We start from the raw sequence: 15,607 nt of genomic DNA, 5'->3' as shown, positions 1-15,607 counted from the left end.
AAAGCAAATCTAAAGCTTCAAAAATCCAATTTTTAAAAAAATTCTATTAAGCAACTGTAACTGTAATATTTACAAGTAGTAGTACTTTCCACGCTCTTATGCAAAATTTTTGTAGAATTTAATCTGAAAGACCATGGACAAACCCTGGTCATTTCTGCAAGGTCAAACTGATGGCAGCTGTTAACCAGGAAAAACATCTGGAAAGCCATCTGCTTAGGTTCACGCAAGGGATCGCAGACTCAGGCTCTTCCCTGCTAGGACATACAGGATCTGAAGTATCTGTGTGGCTGAATGGAATACCTTTCATTTGGATTCTCCACGAGAGGAAGACTGCCATAGGACAGCGTGGGCTTGTTGAAGAGCAGAGGCACACACTGTGGGTTCGCTGAAAGTCATTTTAAGACAGAAAGTGCTACTTGCAATCAGCACCACAATTAATCAGTCTGTGTATTCGAAAACCAAGTATGGCGGGTCTCCTGTGTTCAGGCCACTGTAGCAATAGAAGAGCATGGGTCCTAATGATGAGGTGCTCACAGGGCAGTGCAAGAGGCAGACGCACAAGCAGCTGTTTTCAGAACAGTGAAGGATAATGCTAAGCTGTACTTTCTTTGGCCTGTTTTCCATTGAACCACTTCCATAAAGTGATCTCATTAAGGTAAATCGTATCGAGTCAGTTCCATATACAATAATTACAAAATAATGATTTTTTTTAAAGTCACAGTTATTTGCTTCTCGTCTTTTCTATCCAGTTGGAAACCAAGTCCTTTAATTTTGCGCTTGTTGTGATATGACTCCCTTCTGCCCATCCTGTTTCTCTTGCAATAGCTTTCATCCTCTTTATCTCTTGCTTAGATTATTGCACCCTCCCTGTCTCTGTGCTTGCTTAGTTCCAATTCATTGTCACCTTCATCACCTGATATTTTAACTAAGGCATTTTGCTCAAATGGAATGTGCTTTTGTGAAAAGACAAAATAAATAAAATATTAAACTTTCAACTAATTAAAATTATTAAATAACATGTGAAACAAATTCTTCATCCAAATCCTAAATTTATATCATCTCTGTGCATTACCCCACCCTTCCTCCCATATTTGATGCTATATTATCAACATGGTCCAATTTGCATTACAGAATTAAAATGCCCTGCCTCCCTCCATACAGCCACCAAAGTACTTCTCCTAAAACACTTACCCTCACCCTACTTGTTTGCTTAAAACTCTTCAGTGACCTCCCATTTCCAAAGCAAAGGTTCTCCAACTTGAATTTGTATGGAAATAACCTGAGCAGTTTTGGGTTTTTTGTTTTGTTTTTAATGCAAATCCTCAAGGCCAAACCCTCCCAAGATCCTGACTCAGTAGTTCTGGGCACAGGCGCTCTCTTTCTTAGTGTCCTTCCTGGTAGCTTCTCTACTTCTAACCCTCCCTCCAGTCTCTCCCTCTTGCTATAAATTCCTTGAAGACAGGAACCTAACTGTGTCCCTAGTACCTAGGAAATGGATCGCTCTCCATAATTACTTTTAAGTGAAGGAAAGAAGCAAATGTATACTCAAAACCCTTCTGCCTGATTTGATAAAACTAGAAACATGTAAGATTTGGGCAGATATCTGAAATGAGTGCATCAGTTGGTCAAAGATTAAAAGAAAGCATTGAGCTTTTGTTTTGATGTTAATCAAAACATCTATTAACATCTATTTCTGATTATCCTTAGAGGAGGAAATTCTAATCCATGACTTTTGTAATTATTATGAAGATGGTTCTAAACATGTAGATTTTTAGAAAAACAATTCACTTGCTTTTAATTTTCAGGGTTGTTAATTTACAAAGACATAGATCCTTAAATGCTTTAAGGTTGTTAGCCCAAGAATAAAACTATGTTGCTCATTTGTGATAATGTATTAATATTATCAGGCTCAGTGCCACCTTAATATGTTTATTTTAAATTACACTGTGGTGGTAGACACCAAAGATTTTCCGAGGTAGGTGTAAGTGATCTAGAAGAATGTGAACCCGGCCTTCTTCAAAGTTCACTAAGCCCTGCCCCTCTGCATTTCTCGCCAGTGGAATCTCACTATGACCCACTTTGCCAGGGTGTTGAATCTGATATGAAGTGATAGTTTAGATAAAAACACATCTGGGGCAATCCAGGTATTGGAGTACCGTGTCTGATTCCTCACAAAGAGCTATGGTTCAAAAGATCACAAAGGAATAAGAATAATTGTTATTTTATTTTTGTGTTTTGGTCATGGTGGATGGGAAGATACACTAATGCATTTACATTGACATGCATGCTCCCCTCTACCTGGAACATTTTCCCTCCTCACACAAAGATTTCTTTCTCATCCTTTGGATCTTAGCTTGGAAACAGTATGCTCCAGGAACTCTTCCTGGCTGCGACCATCTGGTCTAGCTGCCACACCTCTGTGTTCCCAAGTGCTTGTGTTTATCATAGCACCTAACCTGTGTATCAAAATTGCACATTTAATATTGGCTTGTCTCCCCATTTGACCATGAGCTCTTGAAGAGAGAAATGTCATCATATTCTCCATTAGACCCCTCATGTCTAGACTAAAGCCTATAATAACATAGGCATGGAATAAACATTTGTCAAGTAAATCAATGATGTATGGGTATTTACTCAATACAAATCACTGGGTAGCATCACAGCCTACGGATTACTTACATTTTTATCTTGTCCTCCTTGTTTTCATACTTTCAAGCTCTGCAAAATTACTCAGTGTCTGATCTAATTTCAAAAGAGGCATAAATTGGGACGCCTGGGTGGCTCAGTTGGTTAAGTGGCTGCCTTCGGCCCGGGTCATAATCCCGGGGTCCCAGGATCAAGTCCCACATCGGGCTCCTTGCTCAGCAGGGAGCCTGCTTCTCCCCCTCTCTCCCTCTGCTTGTGCTCTCTCTGTCAAATAAATAAAATCTTTAAAAAAAAAAAAAAAGAGGCATAAATCGTATAGACTGGAAGGTCTGGAAGGGCAACAATCGGCCTTCAGTCCTGGCCCTACCACTAAGTAGCTAAGTAATCTTTTACAGATCACTATACCTTTCTGTTCTTTATTTTCCTCACCTTTTTAAAAAAGCTCATTTCTAGTCCAAAGATTCCATGAGCCCAAAAAGAACATCTTCATATTTCAGGCAAAATACCTTCTCCAGTATAAGCCTCGATTGTTCTCCTAGGGTGTGATAGAAGCTTTCATGATGATATTTTGTAACACTAATAAAGAGCCAGTGGCTTTAAACACATAGCATTCATTTTCCTTTATTCTAAGCAGAATTAATATGGAAGGAAGAAAAGGTGACTTTGTGCCTACTGGTGATAGCAACAGCTTGGTGGTCAGATCAGGTAGCACTGATGCCAAATGTGGGTAGACTGGTGAACAGAGTCCACATGGCCATCGGCGGTGCATGCGTTGCTGTCCCATCATTTAATCCCAGCCTGGGGCTCATGAGATATGGAGAAATGACAGTGAAGGACATGATACCAGCATCAACCACACCACTTAAATCTGGATATGAGTCACAATGTGGCCACTTCCTACTCTAAACTGGAAAGGAGCACAATATCCCCTCCCCTTAATTTCCTCAGATTATATAAAGGTCTAAGAATATAGTGAGATATTGTACATGGAAATTTTCACAAGTTGTAAAATGATTATGCAAATGTAAGTTCTTAGACAAAATCTATCTATCACAGAACCTACCTTTAAAAAACCTGAGGGTCATTTGGTCTATAAATATTATTGAGGACTTAATATGTGTCAGACACAGTTCTAGGCATGGTTCTAAAAGAAGCTTATCCATTATTCTAGTTAGACTAAACAGAAAACAATAGACTAAACAGAAAACAAACACATAATTAAATACACAAATAAAGTATTAAAATAATTTTCAGAGCATCTAAGACGGCTACTTTAGCAGTGAAACTAGGAAAGACCTGAAAGGTATTTGATTTGAGAGCTGTGAAGATCTGAGGAAGAGTATCCTAAGCAGATGCAAAGGCCCTGAGGCAGCAATGAGCTTAGTTTATTTGAGAAATAGAAATAGGCTGCTGTGGTTAGAAAATAGAAAATGATGCACAAGAGGTGGAATATGAGTCAGACAGAGAGGTGGGGGCCAAGAGAAAGAATTTGGATTTTATTCTGTGCAGTGGAACACCACTGGAAAATTCTAAAGCAGTGTAGTCAGATGCTCAGTAACCCCAAATTACTGTTCCTTAAGCTAATTTTTCCCCTCATAAGAAAAGGCTAAGCAGACAAGGATTGTCTCAGGGAAATTTAAACCAAGTAAGTTCATACACTTTTGTTTGCTTTCTTACACCTGTTAAATATTTGACTCCACCTGCTTCACTTAAATGAAAAGGTCACTTTTAATTTATTTGTCATTGGTTTGCTTTACTAAAAAACAAAATAAGACCAGGGGTCATTTGCAATAAGTAGTGACTGTCAGTTTGTGATCCTGGAATTCAAAGTGAAGGATTATTAGAATTCTTTCCCTGTTTTGACTTGTTAATTATTTTTAGTATTCTGTTTTGAGAGAGACTGGAGGTAGGAAGATTAGAGAGTGCATTAGGATTTATGAACAGCTCATTTTAATAAAAACTTTTAATACTTTATGCAGAATTAGGTTTACTAATAAAAACATATGCTGAATGTCATCCCTTCCAATACACTTATCCACAATTATTTACTGGGCATTATAGTTTTATAGTTATTTAGAATTTGATCTTACAGTTTTCACCAGACAGAAACCTCATCTTAATAGATTTTTAATAGAGAATAAAATATAATATTAGAAAATTTAGCAATTCTTAGTAATTCATGTGAATTTCTATCTCAGTAGCCATTAGAAGACTCTAGATATATTTGTTGCCTTTTAATTCCATAAAATTTAAAGAAGTATCATTTTAAAGATCAAGTCTAAGAGTTATCAGGATCAAACCAACTTTTTTTCTCTTTGTTATACTGTTACTTAAATTTAAAGATTTTCTTTTTGTTTTCAATTGGAAACAACAGTATTTGAAAAACATTAAAGTCCTCCTCAAAGCGAGTCAGGTTTTTAAAAATTAGTGTTTAAGCAATTTGGAGTGTGCAAAATTATGTATTGATCCTATACCATGCTTATTCTGACATGTCTGTGTGCACACACATACACACACACATGCACACAAACACACACAGAGTAAATACATATCTTCATTCTCTAATATGTGAGGCTTCTGGAAAAGAGATAGCCAAATATAAACTTTTGGGGGCTAACTATTTTTCACTTAGGTCCACTGCTTTCTTTCTCTGCAAAGTTCACCCCTGAGTAACAAGTCAGTGTGGGCTCCCTGCAATGTGCAACAATCACACCTTCACCCAGAGAAGGGCTAAACGGGGCTGTAGCTAGACAGACATTTCTAAATTAGGCAGGAAAAGACCTTTGTTGTCATTTGAAGGTTTTCCAGTATTCTGGTGTGGCATTGTGGGTATTTTTTAGAAAGTCTCAATGTCAACGCAGACATCTTGGAATTTAGGAAAAGCTTTCTGACTTATTTCACAACATTCATAAATTTTGCTCTGTATCTGAGTGGCAAATTCCTAGATAGAACTTGAAAATCTCTCCTACACAAGCACTGGCCTTTTCTTTTTAACTGCCTTTGGAAGAATTATGAAACAGAATAGATGTTCTCTCGCAAGCAACATGCTAGCATTATTCTCACTGAAAGAATGAACTTGAGACTTACCATATAACCAATGCTTTAAACAAAAATTATAGAGTATCTCAAATTGCTTAAGCTACATCTCTAATTTAACAGTGAACATATTTAAATGAAGATGAGCTCAAGGGTTTCGGTAGTCATGGCAACATGATGTGAAAATATACCATGTCATTCAACTCTATTAGACAAAAATATATTATGATTCCAAAGGTTTTTGTTGCTACTTTAAATACTGATGATAGAGGAGGAAAGGAGAGGATGAGAGAATGGAGGGATCATGGAATATATTCAATTATTTTCACTACCAAAAAGTGCTGGTTTGAAAATAATCTGATTTAAATTTTAAATAACTTTGATTACAAACAAAATTGATATTAAAAACTATGAGAAAATAAACAGAAAACAAATTTTCTGCTTTAACAAAATATATTAAATCTTCTTCCTGCAAGTAAGAGTCTAAAAGTAAAGAGTAGTTTTATTTTTTTTTAACATTTAAATGAGTTGCTTTTAGAGCACATAATTTGTGTCTATTCATACAAGAAACAAAACCTCAAAAACACAACTTTAAATGAGTTTAAAAACAAATATGCAGGGTATTCAGAGCTTTATTCAAAATCATAAAATGGACAGGTGATTAAATTGAGATTATTGTAGATAATTTAAAACACAGAAGACAAAAATGGAAATTATCTAAATACTATATTCATTAAAAATACCAGCTAAAATTTTGAAATCTATTCTTAAACTTTTTCTATGCCAGAAATCCATATCTAGCTGTACATTTATTTCTTATTAAAATAGAATCACACTATACATATTTGTCTACAATTTGAGAGCTTAAGAGCCTGGCTTTGATATCAGACACAGTTGGATTCTAGTTTCAGCTCCCAGTCCCATTTTGAAAGCTATGTTTTGGGGCCCATCTGAACCTTCATTCCCTTATATGGAAAAAAAGACATAATCAAAGCACTTCTAGCAAAGGACCATTGTCGGACCAGGATATATCAAACTGAATTTAAAAAGACAATTGATAGATGCCAAAACAGATCTGACAGAATGTTAGAATTTTCTGCCAGAGGTTTTAACACAGCTTTCACAAAAATGCTTCAATAAGCGGTTAGGAGCACAAAACTAATGGGAAAAAATAGTCTCAGCAAATAAATAGAAAATACAAAAAAGAACCAAATGGAAAATTTGTTTATTTTAGAGCTAAAAAGTAAAATAACTGAAATTTTAAAACCTCAGTAGATGGACTTAGCCATAGACTAGAGGAGGCAGAGGAGAAAAAAAATCAATAAGCCAAAAAATAGAACAATAGCAATTACTCATTCTGAACGTAGAGGAAAATGACTAAAAAATAAAAATGAACAGAGTCTCAGGGACCTGTAGGACTAATACAAAAGATCTCTAACACCCATATCATCAGAGTCCTGGAAGGTGAAGAGAAAGACAGCAGTACTGAAAACGTATTAGAAGAAATAATGGCCAAAAATTTCCCACATTTGACAAAAAAACACACAAAAACAAAAACATCATAAACATGTAGATTCGAGAAACTGAGCTAATCCCAAATACAATAAGCCTAAAGAAATCTATACCAAAAACAATTTGGTATAGTTTGACTATGAGTCAAACTTTTCAAAAATAAACACATAAAAGAAAAAAGCAAGAGAGAAACACCTTACTTATAGGGAGGAAACAATTTGAATTACGGGGACTTATCAGAAACTGTGGAAGCCAGAAGTAAGTGGTACAACATTTTTAAAGTACTGAAAGAAAAGATTAACTCAGAATCCTACATCCAGCAAAAATACCCTTCAGGGAGGAAGAGGAAATCGAAACATTCTCAGATGAGGGAAAACTGAGAAAACTTGTCACCAACAGACCTGTCTTAAATAGAATGATTATAGGAAGTTCTCTAAACAGAAAGGTAACAACAAAATGAGGAGTTTTGGAGCATCAGGAAGAAAGAATGTGGTAAACAAAAATATGAGTAAATAAAATAGACTTTCCCTTTCCTCTTGAGTCTTCAGCAAGTGGTGAGGGCGAATCTCCTTGTAAGGACATCTGGACTCCAAAAGCAATGGGGAGCTCTAGGAAGGTCTGGTGCAGACAAGTGATGTGATTGGATCTGAAATGTAAGAGGAAGTTCCTGGGTGCTATAGGGACGCAGGAGTAGTCCAGAATGAGACGATGGAGACCTTAGACCAGGGCATCTGCAGAGAAGATGATGAGAAGTGCTCTATATCTGAAAATATTTTGACAGTACAGGCAACAGGATTTGCTACTGGTGATTGTAGAGCAGGAGGGAAGGAACACTTCCATCAAGGACAATACCAGGAGGTTTGTTCTCAACAACTGGAAGCATAAGGCTGCTGTCAACTGATAGAAATGGCTAATGGTGGAGCAGATGTGGGGAAAGATCATGAGATGAGACGCCCCAGAACACTTAAACTTCTTGATCATCTTCACCTACAAACATTCCAAAAGCTACATTTATCTGTTTGTGTACTAGTACCACCCTCAAATTTGGAGATTTGGAAATATCAAGACTGTTAAAAATGATTTGAGCAACACATACACAATGATGCAAGAGAAAAATGACAAAACTGTGCATTTAAAAGTGTTTAGAATTTAAAACTGTGGAAGTATGGGGCGCCTGGGTGATTCAGTTGATTAAGCGACTGCCTTTAGCTCAGGTCATGATCCCGGGGTCCTGGGATCAAGCCCCACGGCGGGCTCCCGGCTCAACGCAGAACCTGCTTCTCTCTCTTCTCCCTCTATTCCTTCCCCTGCTCATGCTCTCTCTCTCAAATAAATAAAATCTTTAAAAAAAATAAAACTGTGGAAGTAAATATTTAATACACTTAAAATATGAAAATTTATAAATATCATAAAACATCAAATACAAATTAACAATAAAATATGAATGATAGGCATACATTAACATTCCAGTGAAAATAATTACTAAGCAAAAGGAATTACAATAAAATGCTCAAAAATTACAAACTATTTACAGTGTAAAAATGAATTAAATTTAACCAATAATTTTTAAAAAGGAAGTAAAATAATATTTATGTTTCAAAAAGTGAAGTCCTTAAAAAACAAAGGGTATTAATGATGTCATTGTTGAGGGTTTTTTTTTCAAATTTCTATTTAAATTCTAGTTAGTTAACTAATAGTGTAATATTTGTTTCAGGAGTAGAATTCAGTGATTATCACTTACATGTAACACCCAGTGCTCATCAGAGCAAGTGCCTCCCTTAATACCCATCACCCTTTAGCCCATCCCCCTCCCACCTCCTCTCTCCATCAGCCTCACTTAGTTCTCTATAATTAAATGTCTTTTACGGTTTACTTCCTTCTCTTTTTTTTCCTTTCCCCTGTGTTCCTCTGTTTCTTAAATTCCACATATGGTTGAAATCATGTGGTATTTGTCTTTCTCTGACTTATTTTGCTTAGTATAATATACTCTAGCTCCACCCATGTTATTGCAAATGGCAAGATTTCATTCTTTTTGATGGCTGAGTGATATTGTGTAGTATATATGTACCATATTTTCTTTATCCATTCATCAGTCAATGGATATTTGTGCTCTTTCTGTAATTTGACTATTGTTGATAATGTTGCTATAAACATCGGGGTGCATGTGCCACTTCGATTCAGTATTTTCATATCTTTTGGGTAAAAATACCTAGTAGTACCAATCCTGGATCATAGGGTAGTTCTATTTTTAACATTGTGAAGAACCTCCATACTGTTTTCCACAGTGACTACACCAGTTGGCATTCCCACCAACAGTGTAAGAGGGTTCCCCTCTCTCCATATCCTTGCCAACACGGCTTGCTTCTTTCTCTCCCTCTGCTCCTTCCCCTGCTGTTTGCTTTTTCTTGTGTTGTTAACTTTAGCCATTCTGACAGGTGTGAGGTGGTATCTCATCATAGTTAGATTTGTATTTCCCTGATGATGAGTGATGTTGAGAATCTTTTCTTATGTCTCTTGGCCATTTGTATGTCTTCTTTGGAAAAACGTCTATTAATATCTTCTGCCCATTTCTTAACTGGATTATTTATTTTGTAGGTGTTGAGTTTGATAAATTCTTTATAGATTTTGGATACTAACCCTTTATCAGATATGTGATTTGCAAATATCTTCTTCCATTCTGTAGGCTGCCTTTTAGTTTTGTTGATTGTTTCCTTCCTGCGCAGAAGCTCTTTATCTTGATGAAGTCACAATATTTCATGTTTGCGCTTGTTTCCTTTGCCTCTGGCAATATGTCTAGTAACAAGTTGCTATGGCCGAGGTCACAGAGGTTGTTGCCTGTGTTCTCCTCTAGGATTTTGATGGATTCCTGTCTCACATTTAAGTCTTTAATCCATTTTGAATTTATTTTTCTGTATGGTGTAAGAAAGTGGTCCAGTTTCATTCTTCTACATGTTGCTGTCCAGTTTTCCCAACACCATTTGTTAAAGAGACTGTTTTTTTCCCATTGGATGTTCTTTCCTGGTTTGTTGAAGATAAAAGTTGACCATAGAGTTGAGGGTCCATTTCTGGGTTTTCTATTCTGTTCCACTGATCTATGTGTCTGTTTTTGTGCCAGTACCATACTGTCTGGATGACTACAGCTTTGTGATATAGGCCTGAAATCCAGAATTGTGATGCCTCCAGCTTTGTTTTTCTTTTTTAGAATTGCTCTGGCTATTCAGGGTCTTTTGTGGTTCCACGTAAATTTTGGAATTGTTTGTTCTAGCTCTGTAAAAAATGCTGGTGGTATTTTGATATGGGTTGCATTAGATGTGTAGATTCCTTTGGGTAGTATAGACATTTTAACAATTTATGTTCTTCCAATCCATGAGCATGGAATATTTTTCCATTTCTTTGTGTTATCTTCAATTTCTTTCATAAGTGTTCTATAGTTTTCAGAGTATAGATCTGTTACCTCTTTGGTTAGGTGAGTTTTGAGTATTTTTTTGTGTATTTTTTGCACACTTTTTTAGCTCTTACAGTTTTTCTGAGCCTTGGTTTTGGGAAAAATGAGGACATAATTACAAACCAACTCCAAATATTTTCCTTTGACTCATTTTCAAACAATTCTGTGCCTTATTTGATGCCTTTGAAGACTTTTTTAAACAACTTTTTCTTGTTTGCAAGAACTGAAATGTTTTTATTGAGTGAAAGTTGCAATTTGTGTTCCAAAGAATATATTACCAATTTATCTTCTGTTAGTTTTATCACTTATATATGGGTATTCTACTTTTCAGAAAGTCTTTGAACCAAAGCAAGAATTATTTGTGCAGTAGAAGCTTTGCTATGTCAATTTTCATTGTTCTCTTCCTTTTGGAAATTATTTACATATGGAAGAATGCTTTCTAAGCAGGTGTACCTTTTTTATAAAAAATTTTACTCATTTTAAAACTGGTTGAATTGTAAGACAGAAATGATTCAAATTTCAGATTTTTTTAAAGATCTGAAATAACAATACCAACAAAAATACAAGTATTTCAGTTCTTTAAAATAACAAAATACCAGAACACTTGAATGTAGAAAATTGATATTTAAACCCCTAATAAATAGCTTTCTGTTGTAGTGTCTTTTAAAGTAATTACATTTAAGTTTTAAAATCTTAAAGTCCTCACAGTGGTTTAAGAGCATGTTGCTGTTCCATTTTATTTCTTCTTCAGAGTTAATCAGAGTTTACCTTTATATTTGTATCAGTATCACTTTTGTTCCAAAGTGTATTGAGTTTAAACTGGCTTTGAATGGCCCATTTAATCCTTTCCCCATGGGGTAGGGTTTTTTTTTCTAATCACAGCTACACATACATCTGCAAGTGTTACATTTTCCTATATTGCTTACAGGTCATTTTGAAAAGTTACATTTTAACTGTGCAATCACTGTTTTCAAATGTGCTTAAAATGTAATTATAGGCTTACTTGTATTTTTCCACATTCAGGAAAAATTAATACAAACAAAATAAATAGCATTACAAAAAAAATTTTAGATATATATTGTAGCATCACCATGAATAAGAATTTTTGACCACTCAAAATTTATTAGAACTTTTTGTCTCTTTGTTTTCTGCTTAAACAAGCAGAATTTTGTATTTTGTTCTCTGCTGTATCACCAGCACTTGAATTTTGCCTAGTACAGAGTACGTGTTCAATACACATTTGCTAAATAAATGTGTAATATGTGTTTCCTGTATTTGAGAATATTTAATGTGCTATGGAAGACAAGAAAATGGGATGGATATGTTAAGCATAGATAATGAATAACTTAGTATCTTATAAGGCATAGGCAAAATTCATAAACTGTGTTAGGCAAAGAGAATGAATAAGCAAGTAGCTTGTGGAACATGGGCAGAACTTATAAGATACAGACATGAGGGTGGATATGGATACAGACGTTAGTTACTTATGAGAGAAATTGGTTATGGATAAAGTAAGTAAAGCATGTATGTACTAAGCATCTAATATGTATCATATGGTAAATGTACATGAGGTATATGGGGCACTCAACATTAAGATGCATTAAGTTAGCCATCTTTTAATAATATATGTTCTGACAAATAAAGCCTATTAGTGTTCATCAGGCTAATTGGCAACCTTTAACTGTGGCCAGGTGTACTTGCTTCTGTTATAAAGTGTGTATGTGTTGGAATAGGCACCTTCCAGCTGCCAAGCCCTTTTGCTCAAACATCACCTATGCTCTTCATAACCAAAGTTGTAGCAGCAAGAGAAAGATAGTATATAACATTATATAATCCAGAATTCAGGCAGAAGACTCCTGCTGTACTTTCACTTTTCTTATCACATCTTTTGCCTCTTTCTTCTTGCTGTGTATTTAAAATGATTTAATGGTCAGAGCAATTCAAGCATCTTATTTTGGTCTGTGAGCCTTTCTGTTCCGTGATCTTTGGGGTAATTTACTTAATCATGTACTTAGAGTCCACCTTGCTTCGTATCCATATGGCATAATTTTCAGAATATTAGTATATATGGGTATGTATTACTCTATAATAAAAAGAGCATGCATACTCATTTTTTAAAATTTTAGAGCTGAGCAAAATTCCCTCTTTTTCTTCCCAGTGAGATGGTTTGAGAACCAAAGTGTGTTTATTATTAATGTAGTTGGTACAAGCTCTGTAAGTGCCCTGTAGTATAAATTTTATGTCTTTCTTTGCACTTAAATAGATATTTTCACTTTAATGGGCTTGAATATATTTCTGATCAGTAAAACTTTTAAAATAATAGAACTTTTCCAAAGTTTTAAAATTATCCCAAATCATAAAAATCAAAGACCAAGTGTCATCTTGATAACATAACTATAAGTAAATGATACTAAAAGAAAATATATTAGTTTTTTGTTGGTGGTGGTGGTTTTGGGGGGTTTTGTTGTTGGTTTGTTTTTTAATAATTGGCCTCTGCTATTTTAACTCAGCGAAGACATCATAGCCTGTGGACTGAAAACCGATGAGATGGGCTCTTCTTTCAGGTTCCCTAGATATGCAATTCAGGCCAATTTCTAACAAGTTTGATGAGCCATGAAAAGGAAGGAAGTCTGCAAGCAGTGCAGACTGACAGCATGATAAGTGAAATTATAGCCCTTAAGGAAGCAAGAGCAACATAAGGGGTTGCTGAACTTGTGATTGAATTGTCTCGGGCTCTCAGTGGGTGCATTGAGATGTTGGTAAGCCAAATGAGAATTCACAGCACAAGAGTGCCCAAGGTCCTGGTGCAAAACCCTGTAGAGAGGATGGGTAAATGCTTATCTAATCTCAGTCATTTCAAGAGGCTTTTTTTTTTTTTTAAGAGCCAGACTCACAGTTGAATACCAACTTGAAATCAGTGGGAGATAGAAACAAACAAACAAACAAGATATCAGTAGATGTTGTACCAGATGCTAATGAGCATGATAGTCTGTAAGTATAGCAAGCAGAAACCTGATACTTGAAAGCACAGACCCTCGGGCTTATCCTTTATTTAAGCCCCTAGTGGAAGTCTATGAGTGAACTTGAGCAACCTTGAATAGACAAGGAAATCAATAGAACTCCAGCTTTATGAAGAGTGGCAAATAAGGAAAAGGACTGTCTGCTATAGGATGTTCTATCTATATTCTCTTTTGAAAAGAGTGTCGTAATTTGGGGGAAAGGGATTCTCACAGCAATGCTTCATTTGGTAGGTGAAAAAAGAAAATGCCCCTTTTCCAAACTGACTACAGTAATGATGAGTTTAGATATTTGACTTTGCTAATTGGCACCACAGATTATGTCTATAATTTCTAAATGTGAGATGCTCTCTGTTTCTTTCTCACATTCAATACTGTAGATTGTCCTCTACTTGAAATGTTGTATGGTGACTAACATAACATAATAAAAGTAAAAAAAAAAAAAGTAAAAAAAAAAAAAGAAATGGTGTTTTTCCTCAGCTTCCATAAGATTACATGATTCTGATTTAGCTCCACCTCTCCTAGATTTTAGTTTCTTCTACTGTATCAGTTAGCTACTGCTGTATAAAAAACCACCCCAGAACACAGAGGCTTAAAACAACAATTTATCCTTTCTCACAATACTATCCTTAGTTGGTCTAAGCTGGGTGTGGTTTTTTGTTTTTTTGTTTTGTCTGTTTTGTTTTCCATGTGATGTTGGCTGGGGTTCCTTATACGGCTGTATTCACTAGGAGCTCAGCTGAGACGGGAACATCCAAGTTGGCTTCACTCACATCTTTAGAACCTCATCTATGACGACTGGAACTAGAGCCTTTCTTTCCATCAGGGTATCAGGCATGGTGGAGTAGGCCTCTAAGATGACAAAAATGGAAGCAATAAGACCGTCCAAGGTCTAGGTCTGAAAATCCTCCAGTGACGTTTTCACCACATTCTATTGGTAAAAGCAAGTCATCAGATTGAAGGGAAAACAAAGATTCAAGGTAAGGGGCCATAGGCTGTAACTTTTAATGAGAAGAATGGCAAATTTATATATAGCCACATCCATCTATTCCTCTCTGTCTTATGAATCAGTAAGTATTTCTATTGCTGAAAAGTTGGACTCTAATTCTCTGCTTCTCTTTTTCTAAATTTCTTTAGAGAACTTCATCCAAAGGCTCTTCAAGTATTGCCCAACACTTTCTATATTCTGACCCGCCTGAAATGCTTTTGTTCTCAGAATGAGCCAAACTATCTCACATGACCTCTGCTCAAAAATTCTCTCCCATATCATTCTTTTCTCCTCATCTGATTTACTCCTAATCACTCTGTAGGTCTCAAATTAAGCATCATTTCTTCTAGAATATGTTCTCTGGTTATCCAATTCAGTCATTTTATCTTATAAACTCCATTAATATGCCATCTTCTTTCTTATTCTTGAATGGAATTCACTCTGTGGTGAAAGTTTCTAATTTGTATATCAGCACCCCCTACTAGATATAATTTGTATCTAGATTATTAAATAATATCCTAATTTTCATTCCTGTCTCCTGGCTATTACTAGTTATTCCCCAAATAATTAATTATTGGTTATCTTTAATCAAGTTAATCTTTAAGAAAAGTTTTTATTATATCACATACAATTGATAATCAACATGTATTTGCTGAACAAGGGCGTTAATGGGTTAAATAAATATGCAAGCCCCTGCTCAGAGTCTTTCAATTGCTCCTTTTTCTTAAAATGTATATTCTCAGCCCCACCAAGGAAATCCTTTCATAACCTGACCCCCTTATGTATCGAAGAATATTTCCTCCTGCTTATCAAATGCACCCTTGGCTTTAATTTTTTCCCCAAACATAGTTACGTTTATCACTGCTTTGCCTCTTATCCTTGGTTGCCCTACTAGATGAGTTCTTTCAGATACAGGTCCCTGTAGTATTAAAGTATGAGATGACAGTGACTTAAACAAGCCAT

At 35.6% G+C, this 15,607-nt stretch overlaps 1 protein-coding gene across 5 annotated transcripts in view; it reads left to right on the top strand.

Annotated features, from left to right (window-relative positions):
* The window catches only part of B3GALT1 (beta-1,3-galactosyltransferase 1), a 509,322-nt gene that overhangs the window by 335,584 nt on the left and 158,131 nt on the right, over positions 1 to 15,607 (top strand). The window lies entirely within an intron of this gene.

The sequence above is a fragment of the Phoca vitulina genome, unplaced genomic scaffold, assembly GCF_004348235.1.
Source record: "Phoca vitulina isolate PV1807 unplaced genomic scaffold, GSC_HSeal_1.0 scaffold1, whole genome shotgun sequence".
NCBI classification, from domain to species: Eukaryota; Metazoa; Chordata; class Mammalia; order Carnivora; family Phocidae; genus Phoca; species Phoca vitulina.
Note: the sequence above shows the minus strand (reverse complement) of the source record. Positions and strands in the feature narration are given on the sequence as shown.